We start from the raw sequence: 22,374 nt of genomic DNA, 5'->3' as shown, positions 1-22,374 counted from the left end.
TTCCAGAGCAGCAAGGCAAGACACCCCCTGGCATGAGGGGTTGAGCCTTCCAGGACAGCAAAGGCAAGACATCCCTGGTTTTGTGTCTGGAATTGGTTCTTTCCAGTGGGTTCTTGGTCTTGCTGACTTCAAGAGTGAAGCTGCAGACCCTCACGGTCAGTGTTACAGTTCTTAAAGATGGTGTGTCTGGAGTTTGTTCCTTCAGATGTTCAGACATGTCCAGAGTTTCTTCCTTGTGGTGGGTTCGTGGTCTCACTGGCCTCAGGAGTGAAGCTGCAGACCTTCATAGTGAGAGTTATAGCTCTTAAAGGTGGCACATCTGCAGTTGTTTCTTCCTTGTGGTGGGTTCATGGTCTTTCTGGCTTCAGGAGTGAAGCTGCAGACCTTCGCAGTGAGTGTTACAGCTCTTAAAAGGTGGCGCGTCCAGAGTTGTTCATTCCTCCCGGTGGGTTCGTGATCTTGCTGACTTCAGGAGTGAAGCTGCAGACCTTCACGGTGAGTGTTACAGCTCATAAAGGTAGTGCAGACCCAAAGAGTGAGCAGCAGCAAGATTTATTGTGAAGAGCGAAAGAACAAAGCTTCCACAGCGTGGAAGGGGACCCGAGCGGGTTACTGCTGTTGACTCGGGTGTCCTGCTTTTATTCCCTTATTTGACCCCACCCACATCCTACTGATTAGTCCATTTTACAGAGAGCTGATTGATCCATTTTACAGAGTGCTGATTGGTCCATTTTTACAGAGTGCTGACTGGTACATTTACAAACCTTTAGCTAGACAGAAAAGTTCTCCAAGTCCCCTACCCAATTAGCTAGACACAGGGTGCTGATTGGTGCATTTACAAACCTTTAGCTAGACACAGAGCACTTATTGGTGCATTTACAATCCTTTAGCTAGACAGAAAAGTTCTCCAAGTCCCCACCTGACCCAGATGCCCAGCTGGCTTCACCTCTCAATCCCCCCTCTAAACAGGACACCCCAACTGCTGTTGGGAATTTGGCCAATGACCACTCTAGTTACTTCCTCCTGGGTAGGGGTGAAGAAGGGGCCCTGAAGTTGTAGTGTCCTACAGAGGGGAACTCTTTAGGCCAGTGGAAGGACCAGCAGGTCAGTCCAGGGGTCCTCAGAAGAAGGTTTTAGTTGAACTCATTTGGGGTTCCATTTGTAAGACCATCTGTAGCTTGATGGCCTCTATTCTAGAGGAAATAAATTTGACAAGCAGGTTAAAGTACAGGGCCCAAAGGCGAGTAACAGCAAGATGGCTGCCACAGGACCTAGGAAAGGGAGGAGCCATGTTGCCCAACTTCAGAGGTTGGTTAAGAGTTCGAAAGGCGTTGTCTGATTTCAGAAACCTTTTCCTGTAAATGCCAGGTGGCATCTCGTACTATCCCTGACTGGTGAGTGTAAAAACAACACTCTTCCCTTAAGAAGGTGCAGAATCCTCCTTTCTCAGCAGTGAGGAGGTCTAGGCCTCAGCGGTTTTGGAGAGTCACTGCTGCCAAAGAGTCTATTTGGGATTGTAGAATAAGGATAGTTTTTGTTATTTCTTGCAAACTGTCTGAGAAATCCTTTGCGAGTGTGTGGAGGTAGGATAATGAAGTAGATACACTGGCTATTACGGTTCCTGTAGCAGTAGCCATTCCTAACCCTATAAGTAGGGGTATTAATTGTGTGGCTCTGCACTGATGGACTTGAGCTTTGAGAGGTACTGATAAGGTCTGATTTCCTGGGGCAATGTTAATATTGGGACTTAGAAAGACTAAGGTGCAGGTGCCTGTCCAATTAGTGGGGAGGCAGATATAGGTCAATGTTCCACATAAGAATATACCTGGCTGGGTAGACAGAACTGGTTGTGTATGTTAAAAACGTGTGTGAATTAGTTGTTTTCATTTTCCCATACTCCTAGAGTACTTACCAAGGTAGCTCCAGTGAGCAGCTGGAAAGAGCTGTTGGGAGCCAACTGAGTGGCTCCCTATGTTCTATTTTCCCATTGGAGAAAAACTGCTTTGTATCTACTAGGAACCATTCCAGAGAGTGATTGAAAGAGGGGATGAGAAGGCATTCACTAGTGGTGGGGGCGCTGCTATATGGTCATGCAGGCAGTATGTATGCCATTTCAAAATCTGGACTGTTTGTTAAGCAGGGAGGAGGTAATGATTTTGGGGGGCCCTGAGAAGCGGACAAGCCATCTGAATGGATCTGTTTGGGTGACTCAGAAGTTACTATGATCAGTTGGGGCTTGAAGTTGTAGGGTGTAATTACACTGATGGGGTAGTAGGTGCCCCAGGGGCAGGCCTGACACAGGTTGTGTTGGATGCATAAAGGGGTTGGAAAGTTAAGATGGTATTTGTAGTTACAGGGCTGTGTATGGGCTTTTCATTGCTTGTGTAATAGGTGAGGTTGGAAATGTAAGAACGTAAAAGTTGGATTGTACATACTGTTAGCGTATTCTTGGTACTATCAAGGATGGGGAACTTAGCTAATGATTGTATATTTAGAAGTCAGAAAGGGGTCTTTTCCTTCATAACGAGGGTGGTAGGTTAAGTTGGTAAAGACCCAGTTTTTTTGCGGGAATGGGAGTGGCAACGTAAGCAGAGATACATAGCCAACAGTCATTTGCAGGGAAGGATTGTACTGTTTTAACAGAGAGTGGGTTAAATTGAGAGTCTTGTAGAGGTAATTAGGAGCTAGTGGAAGGGGAGGGGTGATTGTATGAGGTATCCAAGGAAGCAGCAGGGATAGATAGGCAAAGAGTAAATAGGAAGGTAAAGAGGGTGCTCTGGAAAATGAGATCATCTTATCCAGTGTGGGTTAAAGGTAGGAGTAAATTGTTGTCAGAAGAAAGGAAGATACAAAGAAGGTTGATGTGATTAGGATTTTTGTCACAGCAGAAACTACACTATATAGTCCTATCACAAAGAGTATGGTTAGTATGTTGCTTAATGATGTGATGAAATAGTGAAAGGATTCCATTAAAGGGGCAAGAAGAGGTGTTAAAGATAAAGATTATGTAGGTTTTCACTTATCTTTAAGGAGGAAAGGGTTTTTCTTCAGGATCAGTGGTAGGAGCCTTTTTAGTCTGGGATGTTTCCTTCTGAAATAGGAGATGCAAGTCCTCCAATGGTTTGCAGGTGTATCAAGGCTGGTCTGGCTGATCTTGGAACTCCTGAGCTGACGGCCCTGCAGGTTCCTCAGGAGATGTCCAAAATTTAACTCGGATGTGGTGAATTCGAGATTCCACTTCTGCCACCTTAACTGCAGTAGGAGTAGAGAGGATTACCAAATATGGTCCTTTCCACAAAGAGTCCATAGATGGGGAGGTAGAGGAGAGAGATTTGACCAACACTAGATCTCCTGGTTGAAACAACTCTGTTCCCTTTTCTCTGTGACATCCTTCAGGTAGGTTTTTGAGGTTTTGTTGATATTTTGCCAAAGAAGTTATATCTTTGACCAAGTTGGCAGTTTCCTGATCAAGTAGGAGGTCATTTGTGAGAAAAGGTCATCCGTACAGCATTTCATATGGACTGAGCCCCATTTTGTGAGGAGAATTCCAGATTCTCAACAAAGCCAAGGGCAAAAGAGTAGGCCATGGGAGATGAGTTTTTTGTGTTAATTTCCTTAAGTGCCTCTTGAGTGTTTCACTTGCCTTCTCAACCTTCTGTGAGGATTGTGCACCCCAGGCACGGTGAAGGTGATATTGTATGCACCTGGAAATTCCCTGCGATATTGTGGCTTTAAAAGTCAGACCATTGGCACTCTGTAGGCTTTGGGGAAGCCCAAATCTAGGAATTATTTCATGAATTAGGACTTTAATCACTTCCTGAGCCTTCTCTGTCTTGCAAGGGAAAACTTTTATCCGATTTGTGAAGGTATTAACAAAGACCAACAAGTATTGAAATCCCTTCAACTTAGGCATATGGGTGAAGTCTAACTTCTAGTCCTCTCCAGGATAATGATCTATACTTTGTTCCCCCAAAGAGGCCTTATGATGGAACAAAGGATTATTCCTTTGGCACACCTCACAAGTTTTGACTACCTGTCGGATGGTCCAGAGGAGATTTGGCTCTTTAAATAGGGATTTGGCCATTTGATGAATGTTTTCAAGGCCTATATGACAAGTTTGGTGGAGGGTTTTAAGTATTTTCCACTGGCTGGCTTCGGGTATAAGTACCTTTTCTTATTCTGTGGTTAACAACCCCGAGGGGAGAAAACTATGCCCCCGTGAAAATTCCCATTCTGTTTCAGTCAGGGAATACTGGGGCTTAATCTCTTGGAGGGGATTGTTCCATACCAAGGGTCCTTCCATAGGTATTTCTAATGGGAAGTTCTGCCTGGCAGCAATTTTGACCTCCGCATCTGCCCGATAGTTTCCTTCTGCCTTTTCTCCTTCACCTTTCTGATGGCTTTGGCAGTGTAAGACTGCCACCTCCTTGGGTTTCTGTACTGCATGCAATAACTCCATACTTTCCTTGTAGTATTTAATTTAAGTTCCCCCTAGAGGTTAGGAACTCCCTTTCTTTCCATATTGCAGTATGGGCCTGTAGGATTAGACAAACATGCTTGCTATCTGTATACACATTTATTCTTTTTCCTTTTCCCAGTTCTAAGGCTCAGGTAAGTGCCACTAGTTCTGCTAACCGGGCACTGGTCCCTGAGGGAAAAGGCTTACTTTCAAGTACGGTTACTTCACTAACTATGGCATAACCTGCCTTTTGTATTCCATTCTCCACAAATGAACTTCCATCGGTATATAAGTTAAGGTCAGAATTAGCTAACGGGACTTCTAAGAGATCATCTCAGGTGACATAAGTCTGGACTATAATTTGTTGGCAGTCGTGCTCGATTGATTCCCCATCCTCTGGGAGAAAAATGGCAGGCTTGAGGGCTACACGTGTACGTATTTAAAGCACTCAAGGAGTGCTTAAGGTCCCTCAAGGAGTAGTGCCTGGTATCTAAGTAGGCAGTTGTCTTATAGCCATAAACGTCCTTTGGCACCTAGTATGCCATTTACATCATGAGTAGTCTAGACAGTGAGATCCTCTCTTTGTATTATTTTGATAGCCCCTGACACTAAGATGGCCACCACTGCAACTACCCTTAAACAGTGAGGTCAGCCTTTTGCTACTACATCAATTTCCTTACTTAGGTATTCCACTGGTTGTGGGGTTGTCCCATGAGTCTGAGTAAGGACTCCAAGAGCTATCTCTGCTCTCTCTGACATATAAAGAGAAGTTATTTACTGTGTGAAGGCTTAAAGCTGGAGCTTGTACTAGGGCCTTCTTTCAGGTTTTGAAGGCTGTCTCTGCCCCTGGTTCCCATTCTACTAGATGAGTATTTGCCTTCTGGGTCTCCTTGATTAGAGTATATAAAGGCCTGGCTATCTCACTGTATCTGGGGATCCATAGTCGACAGAAGCTGGTGATTCCAAGGAACCCCCACAACTGTTTTTACATCTTAGGGTGAGGATAAGACATTATAGGCTGTATTCATTCCTTGTTGAGGTCCTTGGTTCCTCTCACTAAGATTAGGCCTAGATACTTGACCTGCTGAAGGCAAAGCTGGGCCTTTACCCTAGACGCCTTGTACCCTTGATTAGCTAGAAAGTTCAAGAGATCTAGAGTAGCCTGCTGACATGAATGGATGGGGGTGGGGGGCTTGTTGGACAATCTTTTTAAAAATGTCCTTGTAAACCACACTGATAACAAGCCCTACCAGCTGCTTGCCCTGCTCCATTTTCTGTCCTCTCTGAACCACCAAGGTCTGTTTGTCTGAGGGCCATGACTAAGGCTGTGGACTTTCTCGGATATCACTTTTCCTTTTGGGACTATTATTCTCGGTTCCTATTATAGAACACTGAGGTTGCCAGGTTTGAAAATCCCTCCAGAGTTTGTTCAGGGCCCAGGGCTTGCTTTTGGAGCTTTCTCCTGATATCTGCTCCTGATTGGGTAATAAATTTATCTTTCAAATCAACTGACCCTTGAGTGAGTCAGGTGACAGGGGAGTATATTTTCTTAAGGCCTTTCATAGCTGCTCAAGGAAGGCAGAAGGATTGTCTTCCTTTCCCTGAGTTATGGTGGACATCATTGAAGAATTCATGGACTTTTTCCTAATTCTCCTTAATCCTTCTAGAACAAAAGTCAGCAGATGTTTATGACTCCAGTCCCCATGATCTGAGTTGAGGTCCCACTGGGGATCCATACTGGGGACGATTTGCTGACTGGTAGGACATTTACACCTTCTTCAGCTGTCATTGTATCATTTACTTGACTAAGATACCAGGTATCTCCAAACTCTCAGGCTGCAGCTAAAGCTGTATTCTTTTCATTAAGGTCAGGGTGTGATCTAACAATAGCATAACATCACTCCAAGTGAGATTGAAGGTTTGCCCTAGACCCTGTAGGACACCTGTGTATCTATCAGGAGCATCTGAAAACTTCCCCAGGTCTGCCTTGATCTGCTTTAAATCAGAGAGGGAGAAGGGGACATGTACCCAGGTTGGGCCAAATTCCCCTACCTTTAGAGCTTGAAGGGGACATGTACCCAGGTTGGGCCAAATTCCCCTACCCTTAGAGCTTGAAGGGGACATGTACCCAGGTTGGGCCAAATTCCCCTACCCTTACAGCTTGAAGGGGACATAACCAATAGCCTGGGGATTTTTGTAGTCCTTTGGAGATTTTCTTGCTTATTTCCTTCTGCGTGGGGGAGATTTAGAGGAGGCTTATCATTAATAGGAAGAGGAGCTAAAGGGAGGCTAGGATATAGTGGTAAGCTGAAAGGTCCTCCTGTGGGATGTAAATTGCAAGCTTTGCATAGTTGTGTATTAAGCTTGGACATAAGGTATTTCACTCCATTTGCCTTCCCTCTTACAGAAAAGGTCAACCTGCAGGGTAGTATTGTAATTTGTACTTCCCTCAGGTGGCCATTTTTCCCCATCAGAGAGAGAATATTGGGGCCATGGCACAGTGCAAAAAAAAATGAGCTGCCTCTTTTTCAGGATTTGTAGATCAAATTGGTCCCAATGGCTTAGGATGCATTTCAAGGGTGAGCCATTGATGTCTGAGTGTTTCCCATCTGAAAGACAAAACTACCGCCGTTTTGGTTTGTTTGTTTCTCCCCCTGCTCAAGAACCCACAATGGCCCCTGGACACTGCTGATCAGAATAGTTGCGCTCACCAACGCAGCATCAGAAACATTAGTTTTCCTCCCAGACCACAAGGAGAACCGAGGAAGGTTGGATTTAGTGGCCCTTACAGACACATTCTTGAAAACCTGCACCCTTGTCTGTCCTCCTAGACTACAAGGAGGACTGAGAAAAATCAGATTGGCCCTTACGGACTCATTCTCTAAAACCTATTAGAGTCCTAAGCATTCTCCTGTTACTATTGGGACTTTACCCCTGTCCTATAAAGATGTTATGCCACAAAAATGAAGTGGAAGGCCATACCCTGAGGGAGGGGAGGGATCTCCAGAGTTGGAAGAGTGATGCCTTTTGTTCTCATTTATACGAATAGGAAGGATACAATTTCTGAGGCTCCCCATATCCTAGCTTCAGGAATAGCTTTTGTTAGGCCTGCTTGTCTGAGGAGGGATCCTAAAATTCCAGATAGTCCCCTTATGATGGAGCTTTGGACAAAAATTATGTCTTTCTGATTGGTGAACCCAGGTGTCTAAAGAAGGTAACAGAGTCCTGAAGTTTATACTAGTAATCATTCTTACAGGAGAAACTAGAAAAGCACCAGAGACAGGGAAAGGTTTTTAGAAGTGGGACTAGCCTTGGAGAAGAGAGGTGAGAGGAAGTTTGTCTGACAGGCATTAGGACCTAGGAGGCAGGGGTCAGGATAGATAGGATAGATGGGTGAGTCTCCCTTGGGTGTCATGACTATAAGAGTTCCGCTCATGGCCACAGGGTCAACCAACTTGTTGTCGGACCCCCGGAACCGAATGGCTTTCCTCTCTGTCAACACTTGGCTCAACCCAGAAGTACAGGAAAAGTGGAAGCTGGTTCCAGGAAAACCAACGCTTCCAACACTGAAGAGTCAGGGGTTGTTAGACAGCCCTTTTCCAGAAAGCCTGACACCTGTGTCTTTAGTCTGGTGGCCCTGCTAGTTGCTTTTAACTGGCTGACAGGTGCCCAGTATTTGCCCCCAAATTCTAAGGAAAAATAGGACAGAATAGCAAGTGAAAGGGGTCTGATGGTACTCACTATTTGGCGATAGGTGATAGTCCAATTAGGGTTGCCAAAATGTGTCTGGAATTGGTTCTTTCCAGCGGGTTTTTGGTCTCGCTGACTTCAAGAATGAAGCCACGGACCCTTGTGGTGTGTGTTACAGTTCTTAAAGATGATGTGTCTGGAGTTTGCTCCTTCAGATGTTCAGACGTGTCCAGAGTTTCTTCCTTCTGGTGGGTTTGTGGTCTCGCTCAGGAGTGAAGCTGCAGGCCTTTGCAGTGAGTGTTACAGCTCTTAAAGTTGGTGCATCTAGAGTTGTTCACTCTTCCCAGTGGGTTTGTGGTCTTGCTGGCTTCAGGAGTGAAGCTGCAGGTCTTCACAGTGAGTGTTACAGCTCATAAAGGTAGTGCAGACCCAAACAATGAGCAGCAGCAAGATTTATTGCAAACAGCAAAAGAACAAAGCTTCCACAGCATGAAAGGGGACCCCAGTGGGTTGCGGCTGCTGGCTCAGGTGTCCTGCTTTTATTCCCTTATTTATTCCCACCCACATCCCACTGATTGGTCGGTTTTACAGAATACTGATTGGTCCAATTTAGAGAGTGCTCATTGGTCCGTTTTTACAGAGTGCTGATTGGTGCATTTAAAAACTTTAGCTAGACACAGAGCACTGATTGGTGCATTTACAATCCTTTAGCTAGACAGAAAAGTTCTCCAAGTCCCCACCCAACCCAAAAACCCAGCCAGCTTCACCTCTCAGTTTGAGGGATTGAGACTTCCACTAATAAGGGTTGAACATCACACAAACTCCCGTTTCCTTTCTTCCTGAGGGAAGAAAGAGCGTCTCCACTCCTGCAGGTCCTTCCCCTAGAGGAAGGGGAAGGAGAGCAGAGAACAACAGCATAAGTGGCTGGCAGAGGTAGGGAAAGACCAGCAGAGAGGAAAGAGAAAGAGTAAGGGGAAAGAGAGAGAAAGAAGGGAGAAAGAGAAAGAGAGAGAAAGAGGGAGTTAGAGAGAGAGAGAGAGAAAGAGAGACAGAAAGTCAAAGAGAGAAAGAGAGAGATAGAAGTAGTAAAGAGAAAACAGTGTACCCTATTCCTTTAAAAGCCAGGGTAAATTTAAAACCTATAACTGATAATTGAAGGTCTTCTCTGTGACCCTATAACACTCCAATACCACCTTGTCAGTGTAAACAAGGGCACAGCCCTAAAGCACTGAGGCCACTGACAACTCTTAGCCTTCCTATAAAAAATCCTTAACCCAGTAACCTGCAGATGGCCCAAATGCATTCAATCTGTAACGGCAACTGCTTTGCTATCAGAGGAAAGTAGAAAAATAACTTTTAGAGGAAACCTCATTGTGAGCACACCTCACCAGTTCAGAACTATCCTAAATCAAAAAAAAAAAAAAAAAAAAAAAAAAAAAAAAAAAAAAATCAAAAAGGTAGCTTACTAACTCAAAAATCTTAAAGTGTGGGGCTATTCTGTTACACAAAGCTCTGACCAGACCTAGGAGGAACTCCTGTCAGGACAGGAAAATAGATAGTTCCTTCCCAGTGATTGAGTGAAAAAGATACAATGGGTATTCAGTAATGGATAAGGAAACTCTTGTAGAAGCAGAGTTAGGAAAGTTGCCTAATAATTGGTCTGCTCAAACCTGCAAGCTGTTTGCACTCAACCAAACCTTAAAGTACTTACAGAATCAGGAAGGAGCCATTTATATCGATTCTAAGGTAATATGGACTGAACGAGGTCTCGTTAATAGCAAAGAGTAATTGAAATCCCAGACTTACAAGGTTTTCAACAAAAGCAAAGTTTGCTAAAAATTAAGAGTGTCACATGTATTATCCTAACTTCTAGTCTTGTGGTCTTAGGCAGTGTAGTCCACAGACATGAAGGAAGTTTGCTTTGGAAAAGAATGATCATCTTTGGAAAAAAAAAAAAAAAAAAAAAAAAAAAAAAAAAAAAAGGAGGGGATAATTCACCTAAAAAGAATGTTATATGGTAAATTCTTGTCCTAAAATAAATTAACTGGTTGTTTAAATAAAGGGATGTTTGCAACAAGTCAGAAAGTTGAGGCATGTTGAATAATTGTCTGTGAAAGTCGTGAAAAAAAAAAGTGTGTTTTAAAAGGGAATTTATGCAAGAAATGTTGTATAATTTAAAAGTAATTAGGCCTCCTGAGTGTAAAACTATTGAAGGCACAGTTTATGTGCAAGGTGTATAAGGAAAGTAAAATACACTTTTGGTATATTGGTAAAAGTATTATAAGAAGGATTTTTACCTACACTAAAATGTTAAAAAAAATTTGTTTTGAAGGTTTATGCAAGTTTTAAAATGTTAATTATAAAGAAAATTCGGTGGTTGGGAGTGGTGGCTCAAGCCTGTAATCCCAGCACTTTGGGAGGCCGAGACGGGCGGATCACGAGGTCAGGAGATCGAGACCATCCTGGCTAACACGGTGAAACCCAGTCTCTACTAAAAAATACAAAAAACTAGCCGGGCGAGGTGGCGGGCGCCTGTAGTCCCAGCTACTCGGGAGGCTGAGGCAGGAGAATGGCTTGAACCCGGGAGGCGGAGCTTGCAGTGAGCTGAGATCCAGCCACTGCACTCCAGCCTGGGCGACAGAGCGAGACTCCATCTCAGGAAAAAAAAAACAAAAAAAGAAAATTCTGTGGTAAACATATTGGTTAAAGCTAAAGGGGTATCATCCAGTTTTTCTGTGAACTGGACATTAAAATAAAAGCACAATGGGATTTTCTTAAGGCACCAACATGCTTTTTAACAAAAATCATAAAAGGTTAAAGAGAGTCTATAAAAATCTTACCTTATTGTCAGATGTTAAAATTGGATAAATATGTCTACAAGGTTTTATTAAAATTAAGTTTAACAATAACACACTAATATAAAGAAGAAATTTAGCTTATCTGATATAAAAATCATACAGGAAGCATTGTCAAATATAAAATGATGTTTGACTTTCTTTGGTCTAAAAGCTAATAAAAATAGGTGCTAAAGGAAATGTCTCAGTAAAAAGTTACCAAGGACTATAAAGTCCAGTGCTAATGTCTCCACATTTAAAGCAAAAGATCAATTTCTTAGAAATTATATACTTGGTTTATCTTCCACTTTCCTTTCTCGCAAAACTAAAAGTCTTTTAGTACAACTACCACCCCTCGAATTTCCGGTAAACCAGCACAAGCCTGAGGATCACGTTCTCATCAAAGGTTGGAAAGGACAATTCGAGCCAGCCTGCGAAGGACTCTACCTTGGGCTGCTAACCAGTGAGATTGCCGTTCATACAGCAGAAATGGGATGGACTCATCACACCCGAGTCAAGAAAATGCCTCCCACTCCAGAGTCATGGGCCATGGTCCCAGGGGAAAACCCTACCAAACTAAGGCTAAGAAAAATTTAACTCTCTTTCATCTATTCTATTACTCTTTCTTCTTTCCTCACTCTGTTGCTGACTATGTAGTTATTAACACAACCAAGTTAATTTTGCCTGAAACTATTGCATTTGATGCTTGCCTTGTTATACCCCATGAGGACTTGACAAATCAATTACAGCTCTCTACTTCAGAAAAGTACCTCTCTCCCTCCTGACTCTCCTCAGATTGGGCATTAGTAAATTGGGACCATTTAATCTGGGGAGATTTTGATAAAGATCCCAGTGTCAACCAGGAGTCTTGCCCCCCCCCCCCCGATGTAAAGCTTTTATGCTGTAGCTTATCCTACATTCTCTAGACCACTAAAGAGCAAGGATGGATTGCCCCATCCGGTGTTTGTCATTTCCTAAAACCATACATTCATTTTACTAGAGGGACAGCTCTCCATCTAACTGTCAGCCAAACCAGTGCAATCCTATATGGTTATTATCTCCAGCCCTTAAAGTTCTTCTCCTTTTCTAAGCTCGTTCCCTTCTTTAACCTGGTTTTATGGTTTGGAGGTTAAGGTTTCAGGGGCAGACCCTATTGGATTCTTTGACATGTGTTTCTTTGATCCCCTTGCCGCCTGAACCTTCCTCTAAGCCTTCTTCCAAAACCTCTCACAGTGGAACAATTGCTCCTCCTCCATCTAATGACAAGACCAAGATAGCTAGCGTAGAAGTTAAAGACTTAAACTTTGGCAATTAAGACAGGATACCAAGATGCTAATGCCTGGTTGGAATGGATCAAACATTCCATCTGCATGTTAAACAAAAGCAGTTGTTATGCTTGTGCACACAGCAAGCCAGAGGCCCAGATGGTCCCCTTTCCACTAGGGTGGTCCTCCAGTCGACCGGGTATGGGCTGCATGGTAATTCTTTTCCAGGATTCTACAGCCTGGAGTAACAAGTCATGCTAAGCTCTCTCTCTGCTATATCCTGAAGTCTGGCACCCTGCGGGTCAGCCCCTGAGGGCCATCCAGCTTCCGTCTCCCAACACTAAGTTCACTTTGTATCTCTCACTACAGGGAGGAAACTTAGCATTCCTTGGAGACCTGAAGGGATGCAGTGAGCTTAAGAATTTTCAAGAGCTTTATCAATCAGTCAGCCCTTATTCAAACTCGAGTGCATGTGTGGTGGTATTATGGTAGATCTTTACTGGACACTCTGCCAAATAACTGGAGTGGCACTCGTGTTTTAGTCCAATTGGCTATCCCTTTCACCCTGGCATTTCATCAACCAGAGGAAAGAAAAATAAGACATTGTAAAGTGAGAGAAGCCCCTTATGGGTCTTTCAACTCTCACCTCTATTTAAATTCAACTGGAGTCCCACAAGGAATACCAGATCAATTTAATCAATTTAAAGCCCAAAATCAAATAACTGCAGGATTTGAGTCAGTATTTTGGTGGGTAACAATTAATAAAAATGTAGATTGGATAAACTACATCTACTACAACCAACAGTTATTTATTAACTACACTAGAGATGCTGTTAAAGGATTAGCTGAGCAATTACGGGCTACTAGCCAGATGGCTTGGGAAAATAGGATAGCCTTAGACATGATATTAGCAGAAAGTGGAGGAGTTTGCATCATGATTAAAACTCAGTGTTGTACCTTCATCCCAAACACCACCACTCCTGATGGAAGTACAACGAAGGCATTGCAATGTCTGACTGCACTGTCCAGTGAGTTAGCCCACAACTCTGGGGTAAATGACCCCTTAACAGGATAACTAGAAAAGTGGTTCGGTAAATGGAAAGGATTAATAGCCTCAATTCTTACTTTCCTCACAGCCGTAATGGGTGTACTTATTCTTTTCGGTGGCTGTGTCCTACCATGCATCCATGGGTTGGTGCAGAGGATCATTAAAATGGCACTTAAAACCTCCTTTAACTATTATCCGTCTTATCCAGAGAAGCTTCTTCTTTTGAAAAATCAAGCGAAACAACTAAGCTAAGACATGTTTTAAAAAGTTTGAAAAGAAAGAGCTGTAAGGAAATGCAAGGGGTGGGGTTGTTAGATATGAGTTCTAAATTTATTTTCATAGAATCAGCATGTCAGTGTGTTCAATTCTTTGCCTTCTACTTTTAAACTTAACTTCCTCACAAAGTAAACTTTTTTGATTACCTGCTCCACCCTGACTTATTCAAATTACCTGCTACCTCCACCTTAACTCATTCTCCACCCTGCATAACAATTTTTCCCCCAAAACCACTCACCCTCTCACTCTAAATTAGCCAATCAGAATTAGTTTAGCTTGTGTGGTCTAACCCTAGCCAATAGGTGAATGACACAGCAGCAGGGGCCATGTTCATCAGAGATAAAAGCCCCTTCCCCTTCCTTGTCCAAGTGTGTACTCACCATTTCTCCATCTATAGGGGCACACCATTCTATAGAAGTAGCTTGCCTTGCTAACAATTAAAAATAAAATTTAAAAAAAAGAAAAAAGGAAACCTACAAAACAAGACATTTTTCATGTTGGAAAAAATGATGCTAGCTAAAAACCTTTGGCTTTATAAGAAGTAATGAAGAATACAGAATGGTAACTATTGGGATACATATAAAATACTATTTAAAAATGTTTTCATGAAAGGCAACCAACTAGGCAAAACATTATGTAGTTTATAGAATATTTAAAAGACAATACACAGGCCAGGTGCGGTGACTCATACCTGTAATCCCAACACTTTGGGAGGCTGAGGTGGGCAGATCATGGGGTCAGGAGATCAAGGCCATCCTGGATAACATGGTGAAACCCTGTTTCTATTAAAATACAAAACCAAAATTAGCCAGGTGTGGTAGCGGGCACCTCTAGTCGCAGCTACTTGGGAGGCTGAGGCAGGAGAATGGTGTGAACCCAGGAGGTGGAGCTTGCAGTGAGCTGAGATTGTGCCACTGCACTCCAGCCTGGGCAACAGAGCGAGACTCCCACTCAAACAAACAAAAAAAAAGAAAATACATGAAAATTTTACAAACGTGGAATTTAGATAACAGAAATTCAAGTAAATACTTCTAAGTTAAGTGTACACATTTTACTCCCTTGAGTAACAACTGAAAAACAATAACAGACATATAGCTGGAATATATAACTTAGTATACTAGAATAGTATAATAGAAATTCAGAGAAGTGGAATTTAGTATAATAGAAAATCAGGTAAATACTGCTAAATTAAATGTACATATTTTACTCCCTTGAGTAACAACTGAAAAACAAGAACAGACATATAGCAAATAAGATATGATAAATATGTGAGTGTCAGTTTGGCCAGACTGAATTACATTTCACAAATATATTTCTATATGTTTCTGGTTAGGGTGGACTACCAAGAAGATTCTCACATGAGGGTGCAAGGGAGGCAATACCCATTTTGTAGCACACACGTGCACGTGGACACACACACACACACACATTGTTGCTAATCTGCTGACTCACCCCATTGGTGTGAAGCAGCAGCCAGGTCTGCAGTTGCTCTACCTTGCCCTATGAGGGCAAGGTTTTTCTGACTCATAGGCCAATGTGTGTTGAACTCTCTGATGAAAGACCTGGCTTCTGCAGGATACTCATGTTCTCAAGGTTAGAGACAAAAAGAATGAACAAGCACATGTATTTCAATTCATTCTTACAGGTTCCAGCTTGTAGAGATGCAGGCTACTCATGATCTTTCATTCCAGACTGTCCATGAATTTAGCTTGAGCTCCAGCATTAGACTCAAAGACAGCCTTGCAGCTACTCTTCAATCAGCCACCATGAACGTTTAATCCAATTCCTTGTTATCCATCCATCCCAGTGGTTGAACTCTGACTGACACATAAGCCAGTAGAAGAGATAAATAAAAATACTTTAAAAAATCTGTCACTTAGGGTTCAAGGATGAAACTACTTTACATGTATACTAGAGTTGTACAAATAAATAAATTTTATTTCAGATAATGGGAGCCAAATTTTTCACTGTGAGAGAAAAAAGTTACAAACAGCAAAGAAGGATGTTAGAATGAGTCTTGTGGTACACCTTTAGATAATATATCTTGAACTCCAGCATATTTTAATACATTGATATATAGATAGATAAAGTAATTATAGATATGAGTGTATATATGTTAGAGTGAATGTATACGTGGGTTAGTATTAACACATACATTCAACTAATTGAAACTACAGGATAATATATGATTTTATTAAAATCATGTTTTTTTTTTATTTCAATAGTTTTGGGGGAACTGGTGGTTGTTGGTTCCATAAATAAGTTCTTTATTGGTGATTTCTGAGATTTTGGTGCACCTGTCACCTAAACAGTGTGCACTGTACCCGATATGTAATCTTTTATTCCTCACCCCCTCCCCTACTTCTCCCAACCCCCAAAGTCCATTGTATCATTCTTATGCCTTTGTATTCTCATAGCTTAGCTCTCACTTATAAGTGAGAACACATGATAGTTAATTGTCCATTACTTAGTTACTTCACTTAGAATAATGGCCTCTAACTCTATCCAAGTCGCTGCAAATGTCATTATTTCATTCTTTTTAGGGCTGAATAGTTTTCTGTGGTGTATATATACCACATTTTCTTCATTCACTTGTTGGTTGAAGGGCATTTATGTTGGCTCCATATTTTTGCAATTGTGAATTGTGCTGCTATAAACATGTGTGTGCAAGTGTCTTTTTCATATGACTTATTTTCCTCTGGATACATACCAAGCAGTGGGATTGCTGGAACAAATGATAGTTCTATTTTTATTTCTTTAAGGAAACTTCGTACAGTTTTCTAACACACAGTCTAACCATATTGCTTATACTAGTTTACATTCCCACTAGCAGTGTAGAAGTCTTCCCTTTGCACCATATCCAAGCCAACATCAACTATTTTTTGATTTTTTAATTATGACCATTCTTGCAGGAGTAAGCTGGTATCTCATTGTGGTTTTATTTTGCATTTCCCTGATAATTAGTGATGCTGAGCATTTTTTCATACTGTTTGTGGCCATTTCTATATCTTATTTTGATCCTTTGACTCACAAAACAGAAAGCTGTGGACTAGTTTTTCTCATATTGTAGATACATGTTCTTGTTTCTCTATACCATAGCAATAATTCCCTTGGATAAAAAAGGTAAAAATGTAATTATTCTAAAATAGTTGCATAAGTATTTCTTTAGGTTAAAAATATGGCTGACAAAATAGCTGTTCATTTTGAATATAGCTGTGCATCCACCTTTGAAGTACAGAGCTTTTTTAAAGAATCACTCTGACACACTATTAGGTAAAATATATCATTATTTTATCATGACAAAGTCATATTGATTCAGTTAAAAACTCTGTAGTTGGATTTCATATATCTGGATAGATAACCACTTATTTGACAATTTTCAATTATTTCCTCACTTAGGATCTTTCAATTTGAAATAAAATGCCAATCACAAAGGGTTAGAGTTAAAATTTCATAACATAATTTATGTGAAGAACATAATCATAAAATTTACAACCTAAAAGTCTCTCCTTGATAACAAGTAAAGCTAAATCCAAAGTAAAAGACATTATTGGGTAACTGGCCAGATGCCCGAATAGGAACAACTCCAGTCTGCAGCACCCAGTGAGATCCACGCAGAAGGCAGGTGATTCCTGAATTTCGAACTGTGGTACATGGTTCTTCTCATTGGAACAGTGGATGCAGCCCAAGGAGGGCAAGCTGAAGGAGGGTGGGGCTTTGCCTCACCTGAGAAGCGCAAGGGGATAGGGGATTTCCCATTCCTAGCCAAGGGAAGCTGTGAGAAACTGTATCGGGAGGAAGAGCAGATTCTGGCCCAGATACTGTGCTTTTCCCACAGTCTTCACAAACAGCTGACCAGGAAAATTCTTCTCCAGTGCCTGGCTCAGAGGGTCCCACCCCCACAGAGTCCAGCAAGCTAAGATCCACTGGCTTGAAATTCTCGCTGCTAGCACAGCAGTCTGAGGTCAACCTGGGGCTCTAGAGCTTGGTGGGAAGAAGGACATTTGTCCTTGCTGAGGCTTGAGTAGGCGATTTTACTCTCACAGTGTAAACAAAGCCACCTGGAAGTTTGAACTGGGTGGAGCTCACTGCAATCCCCTGGGACAGAGCACCTGGGGGAAGAAGCGGCTGGGAGAGCAGCTTCAGCAGATTTAAACATCCCTGCCTGACAGCTCTGAAGAGAGCAGTGTTTCTCTCAGTACAGTATTCAAACTCTGATAAGGGACAGGCTGCCTCCTCAAATGGGCCCCTGATTCCCTGTGTATCCAGACTGGGAGACACCTTTCAATAGGGGCCAATAGACACTTCATAGAGAAGAATGCTGGCTGGCAACTGGCAGGAACTCCTCTGAGACGAAGCTTCCAGAGGTAGGAACAGGCAGCAATCTTTGTTGTTCTGCATCTTCCACTGGTGATACCCAGAGAAACAGGGTCTTGAGTGGACCTCCAGCAAACTCTAGCAGACCTGCAGCAGAGGGTCCTGTTAGAAGGAAAACTAACAAACAGAAAGGAGTAGTATCAATATCACCAACATCAAAGACCAAACATCAATGTCCCACAAAGATGGGAAAAACCAGTGCAAAATGACTGAAAATTCCAAAAACCAGAATGTGTCTTCTCCTCCAATGGATCAAAACTCCTTGCCAGCAAGGGAAAAAAACTGGACAGAGAATGAATTTGATGTTGACAGAAGTAGGATTCAGAAGGTGGGTAATAACAAACTCCTCTGAGCTAAAGGAGCATGTACTAACCTAATGCAAAGAAGTTAAGAACTTTAAAAAAAGGTTAGATGAAGTGTTAACTAGAATAACCAGTTTAGAGAAGAACACAAATGACCTGATGGAGTTGAAAAACACAGCACGAGAACTTCATGAAGCATATACAAGTATCAATAGCTGAATGCATCAAGAAGAAGAAAGGATATCAGAGACTGAAGATCAACTCAATGAAATAAATTGAGAAGACAAGATTAGAGAAAAAAGAGTGAAAAGAAACGAACAAAGCCTCCAAGAAACATGGGATTATGTGAAAAGACCAAATCTATATTTGATTGGTGTACCTGAAAGTGACGGGGAGAATGGAACCAAGTTGGAAAACACTCTTCAGGATATTATTCAGGAGAACTTCCTCAATTCAGCAAGGCAGGCCAACATTCAAATTAAGGAAATATAATACCACAAGATATTCCTTGAGAAGAGCAACCCAAAGGTACATAATCATCAGATTCACCAAGGTTGAAATGTAGGAAAAAAATGTTAAAGGCAGCCAGAGAGAAAGGTCGGGTTACCCACAAAGGGAAGCCTACCAGACTAGCAGCAGATCTCTCCACAGAAACCCCACAAGCCAGAAAAGAGTGGAGGCCAATATTCAACATTCTTGAAGAAAAAATTTTCAACCCAATATTTCATATCCAGCCAAACTAAACTTTATAAGCAAAGGAGAAATAAAATTATTTACAGACAAGAAAATGCTGAGATTTTTTTGACCACCAGGCATGCCTTACAAGAGCTCCTGAAGGAAGCACTAAACGTGGAAAGAAACAACAATTATCAGCCACTGCAAAAACAAACTAAATTGTAAAGGTCATCAACGCTATGAAAAAACTGCATCACTAATTGTTAAAATAACCAGCTAGCATCATAATGACAGGATCATATTCACACATAACAATATTAAACTTAAATGTAAATGGGCTAACGGCCCCAATTAAAAGACACAGACTGGCAAATTGGATAATGAGTGAAGAACCATTGGTGTGCTGTATTCAAGATACCCATCTCATGTGCAAAGACACAGATAAGCTCAAAATAAAGGGATGGAGGAAGATTTAGATTTACCAAGCAAATGGAAAGCAAAAATTAAAAAAATAAATAAAAATAAAAAAGTGAGGTTGCAATCCTAGTCTCTGATAAAACAAACTTTCAACCAACAAAGATCAAAAGAGACAAAGAAGGGCATTACATAATGGTAAAGGATCAATGCAACATGAAGAGCTAACTATCATATATATATGTGTGTGTGTGTGTGTGTGTGTGTGTGTGTGTGTGTATACACACCCCCAATACAGGAACACCCAGATTCATAAAACCAGTACTTAAAGACCTACAAAGAGACTTAGACTCCCACACAATGATAGTGGGAGACTTTAACACCCCACTGTCAATATTAGACAGATCAATGAGACAGAAAATTAACAAGGATATCCAGAATTTGACCTCGGCTCTGGACCACATGGACCTAATAAACATCTACAAAACTCTCACTCCAAATCAACAGAATATACATTATTCTCAGCACCACATCACACTTATTCTAAAGTTGACGACATATTTCGAAGTAAAACACACCTCAGCAAATGCAAAAGAACGAAAATCATCACAAACAGTCTTTCAGACCACAGTGTAACTAAATTAGAATTCAGGATTAAGAAACTCACTCCAAACTGCAGAACCTCATGGAAACTAAACAAACTGCTCTTGAAAAACTACTGGGTAAATAACGAAATTAAGGCAGAAATAAAGATGTTTTTTGAAACCAATAAGAATAAAGACACTATGTACCAGAATCTCTGGGACACATTTAAAGCAGTGTGTAGAGGGAAACTTATAGCACTAAATGCCCACAAGAGAAAGCAGGAAAGATCAAAAATTGACACCTTAACATCACAATTAAAAGAACTAGAGAAGTAAGAGCAAACAAATTCAAAAGCTAAAAGAAGACAAGAAAAAACTAAGATCAGAGCAGAACTGAAGGAAATAGAGACATGAAAAACCCTTCAAAAAAATCAATGAATCCAGGAGCTAGTTTTTTGAAAAGATCAACAAAACACACTGCTAGCCAGACTAACAGAGAAGAAAAGAGACAGAAATCAAATAGACGCAATAAAAACTCATAAAGGGGGTATCACCACAGATCCCACAGAAATACAAACTACCATCAGAGAATACTATAAACACTTCTATGCAAATAAACTAGAAAATCTAGAAGAAATGGACAAATTCCTGGACATATACACATTCCCAAGACTAAACCAGGAAGAAGTAGAGTCTCTGAATAGTCCAATACCAAATTCTGAAATTGAGGCAGTAATTAATAGTCTACCAACAAAAAACGTCCAGGATCAGATGGATTCACAGCCAACTTCTACAGAGGTACAAAGAGGATCTGGTAGCATTTCTTCTGAAAATATTTGAAACAATAGAAAAACAGGGAATCATACCTAATTCATTTTATGAGGCCAGCACCATTCTGACACCAAAACCTGACAGAGACACAACAAAAAAAAGAAAATTTTAGGCCAATATCCGTGATGAACATCGTTGCAAAAATCATCAATAAAATACTGACAAACCGAGTCCAGCAGCATATCAAAAAGTTTATCCACTATGATCAAGTTGGCTTCATCCCTGGGATGCAAGGCTGGTTCAACATATGCAAATCAATAAACACAATTCATCACATAAAAGGAACCAGTGACAAAAATCACGTGATTATCTCAATAGATGCAGAAAAGGTCTTCAACAAAATTCAACACCCATTCATGCTAAAACCTCTCAATAAACTACGTATTGATGGAACATATCTCAAAATAATAAGAGCTATTTATGACAAACCCACAGCCAATATCATACTGAATGGACAAAAACTGGAAACATTCCCTTTGAAAACTGGCACAAGATGAGGATGCCGTCTCTCATCTATTCAACATAGTACTGGAAGTTCTGACCAGGGCAATCAAGCAAGAGAAAGAAATAAAGGATATTCAAATAGGAAAAGAGGAAGTCAAATTGTCTCTGTTTGCAGATGACATGATTGTATATTTAGAAAACCCCATTGTCTCAGCCCAAAATCTCCTTAAGGTGATAAGCAACATCAGCAAAGTCTCAGGATACAAAATCAATGTGCAAAAATCACAAACATTCCTACACACCAATAACAGACAGAGAGCCAAATCATGAGTGAACTCCCATTCCCAATTGTTACTAAGATAATAAAATACCTAGGAATACAATTTACAAGGGATGTGAAGGACCTCTTCAAGGAGAACTACAAACCACTGCTCAACGAAATAAGAGAGGACACAAACAAATGGAAAAACATTCCATGCTCATGGATAGGAGGAATCAATATCGTTAAAATGGTCATACTGCCAAAAGTAATTTATAGATTCAATGCTATCCCTATCAATCTACCATTGTCTTTCTTCCCAGAATTGGAATAAACTACTTTAAATTTCATATGAAATCAAAAAGAGCCCACATAGCCAAGAAAATCCTAAGCAAAAAGAACAAAGTGGATTTTAAAATTATCCTATGTGGCTACAGTAACCAAAACAACATGGTACTAGAACCAAAACAGATATATAGACCAATGGAACAGAACAGAACAGAGACCTCAGAAATAACACCACACCTCTACAACCATCTGATCTTTGACAAAGCTGACAAAAACAAATAATGGTGAAAGGATTACCTATTTAATAAATGGTGTCAAGAAAACTGGATAGCCATATGCAAAAAGCTGAAATTGGATCCATTCCTCACATACAAAAATTAACTCAAGATGCATTAAAGACTTAAAGATAAGACCAAAAATATAAAAATTTTAGAAGAAAACCTAGGCAATACCATTCAGGACATAGGCATGAGCAAAGACTTCATGACTAAAACATCAAAATCAATTTCAACAAAAGCCAAAATAGACAAATGGGATCTAATTAAACTAAAGAGCTTCTGCACAGCAAAAGAAACTACCATCAGAGTGAACAGGCAACTTAAAAAATGGGAGAAAATTTTTGAAATCC

The 22,374-nt window shown here is 41.0% G+C and overlaps 1 long non-coding RNA gene across 1 annotated transcript; it reads right to left on the bottom strand.

The window, feature by feature from the left end:
* Nucleotides 1-8,665: 8,665 nt before the first annotated feature.
* LOC126954305 (uncharacterized) lies at nucleotides 8,666-15,389 on the bottom strand. The gene is made up of 3 exons (XR_007725577.1): nucleotides 15,025-15,389; nucleotides 14,264-14,354; nucleotides 8,666-9,030 (listed from the first exon to the last, which is right to left on the bottom strand). It is a non-coding gene; the product is annotated as an uncharacterized LOC126954305 (long non-coding RNA).
* Nucleotides 15,390-22,374: the final 6,985 nt, after the last annotated feature.

The sequence above is a fragment of the Macaca thibetana genome, chromosome 5 (assembly GCF_024542745.1).
Source record: "Macaca thibetana thibetana isolate TM-01 chromosome 5, ASM2454274v1, whole genome shotgun sequence".
Classification (NCBI taxonomy): domain Eukaryota; kingdom Metazoa; phylum Chordata; class Mammalia; order Primates; family Cercopithecidae; genus Macaca; species Macaca thibetana.
Note: the sequence above shows the minus strand (reverse complement) of the source record. Positions and strands in the feature narration are given on the sequence as shown.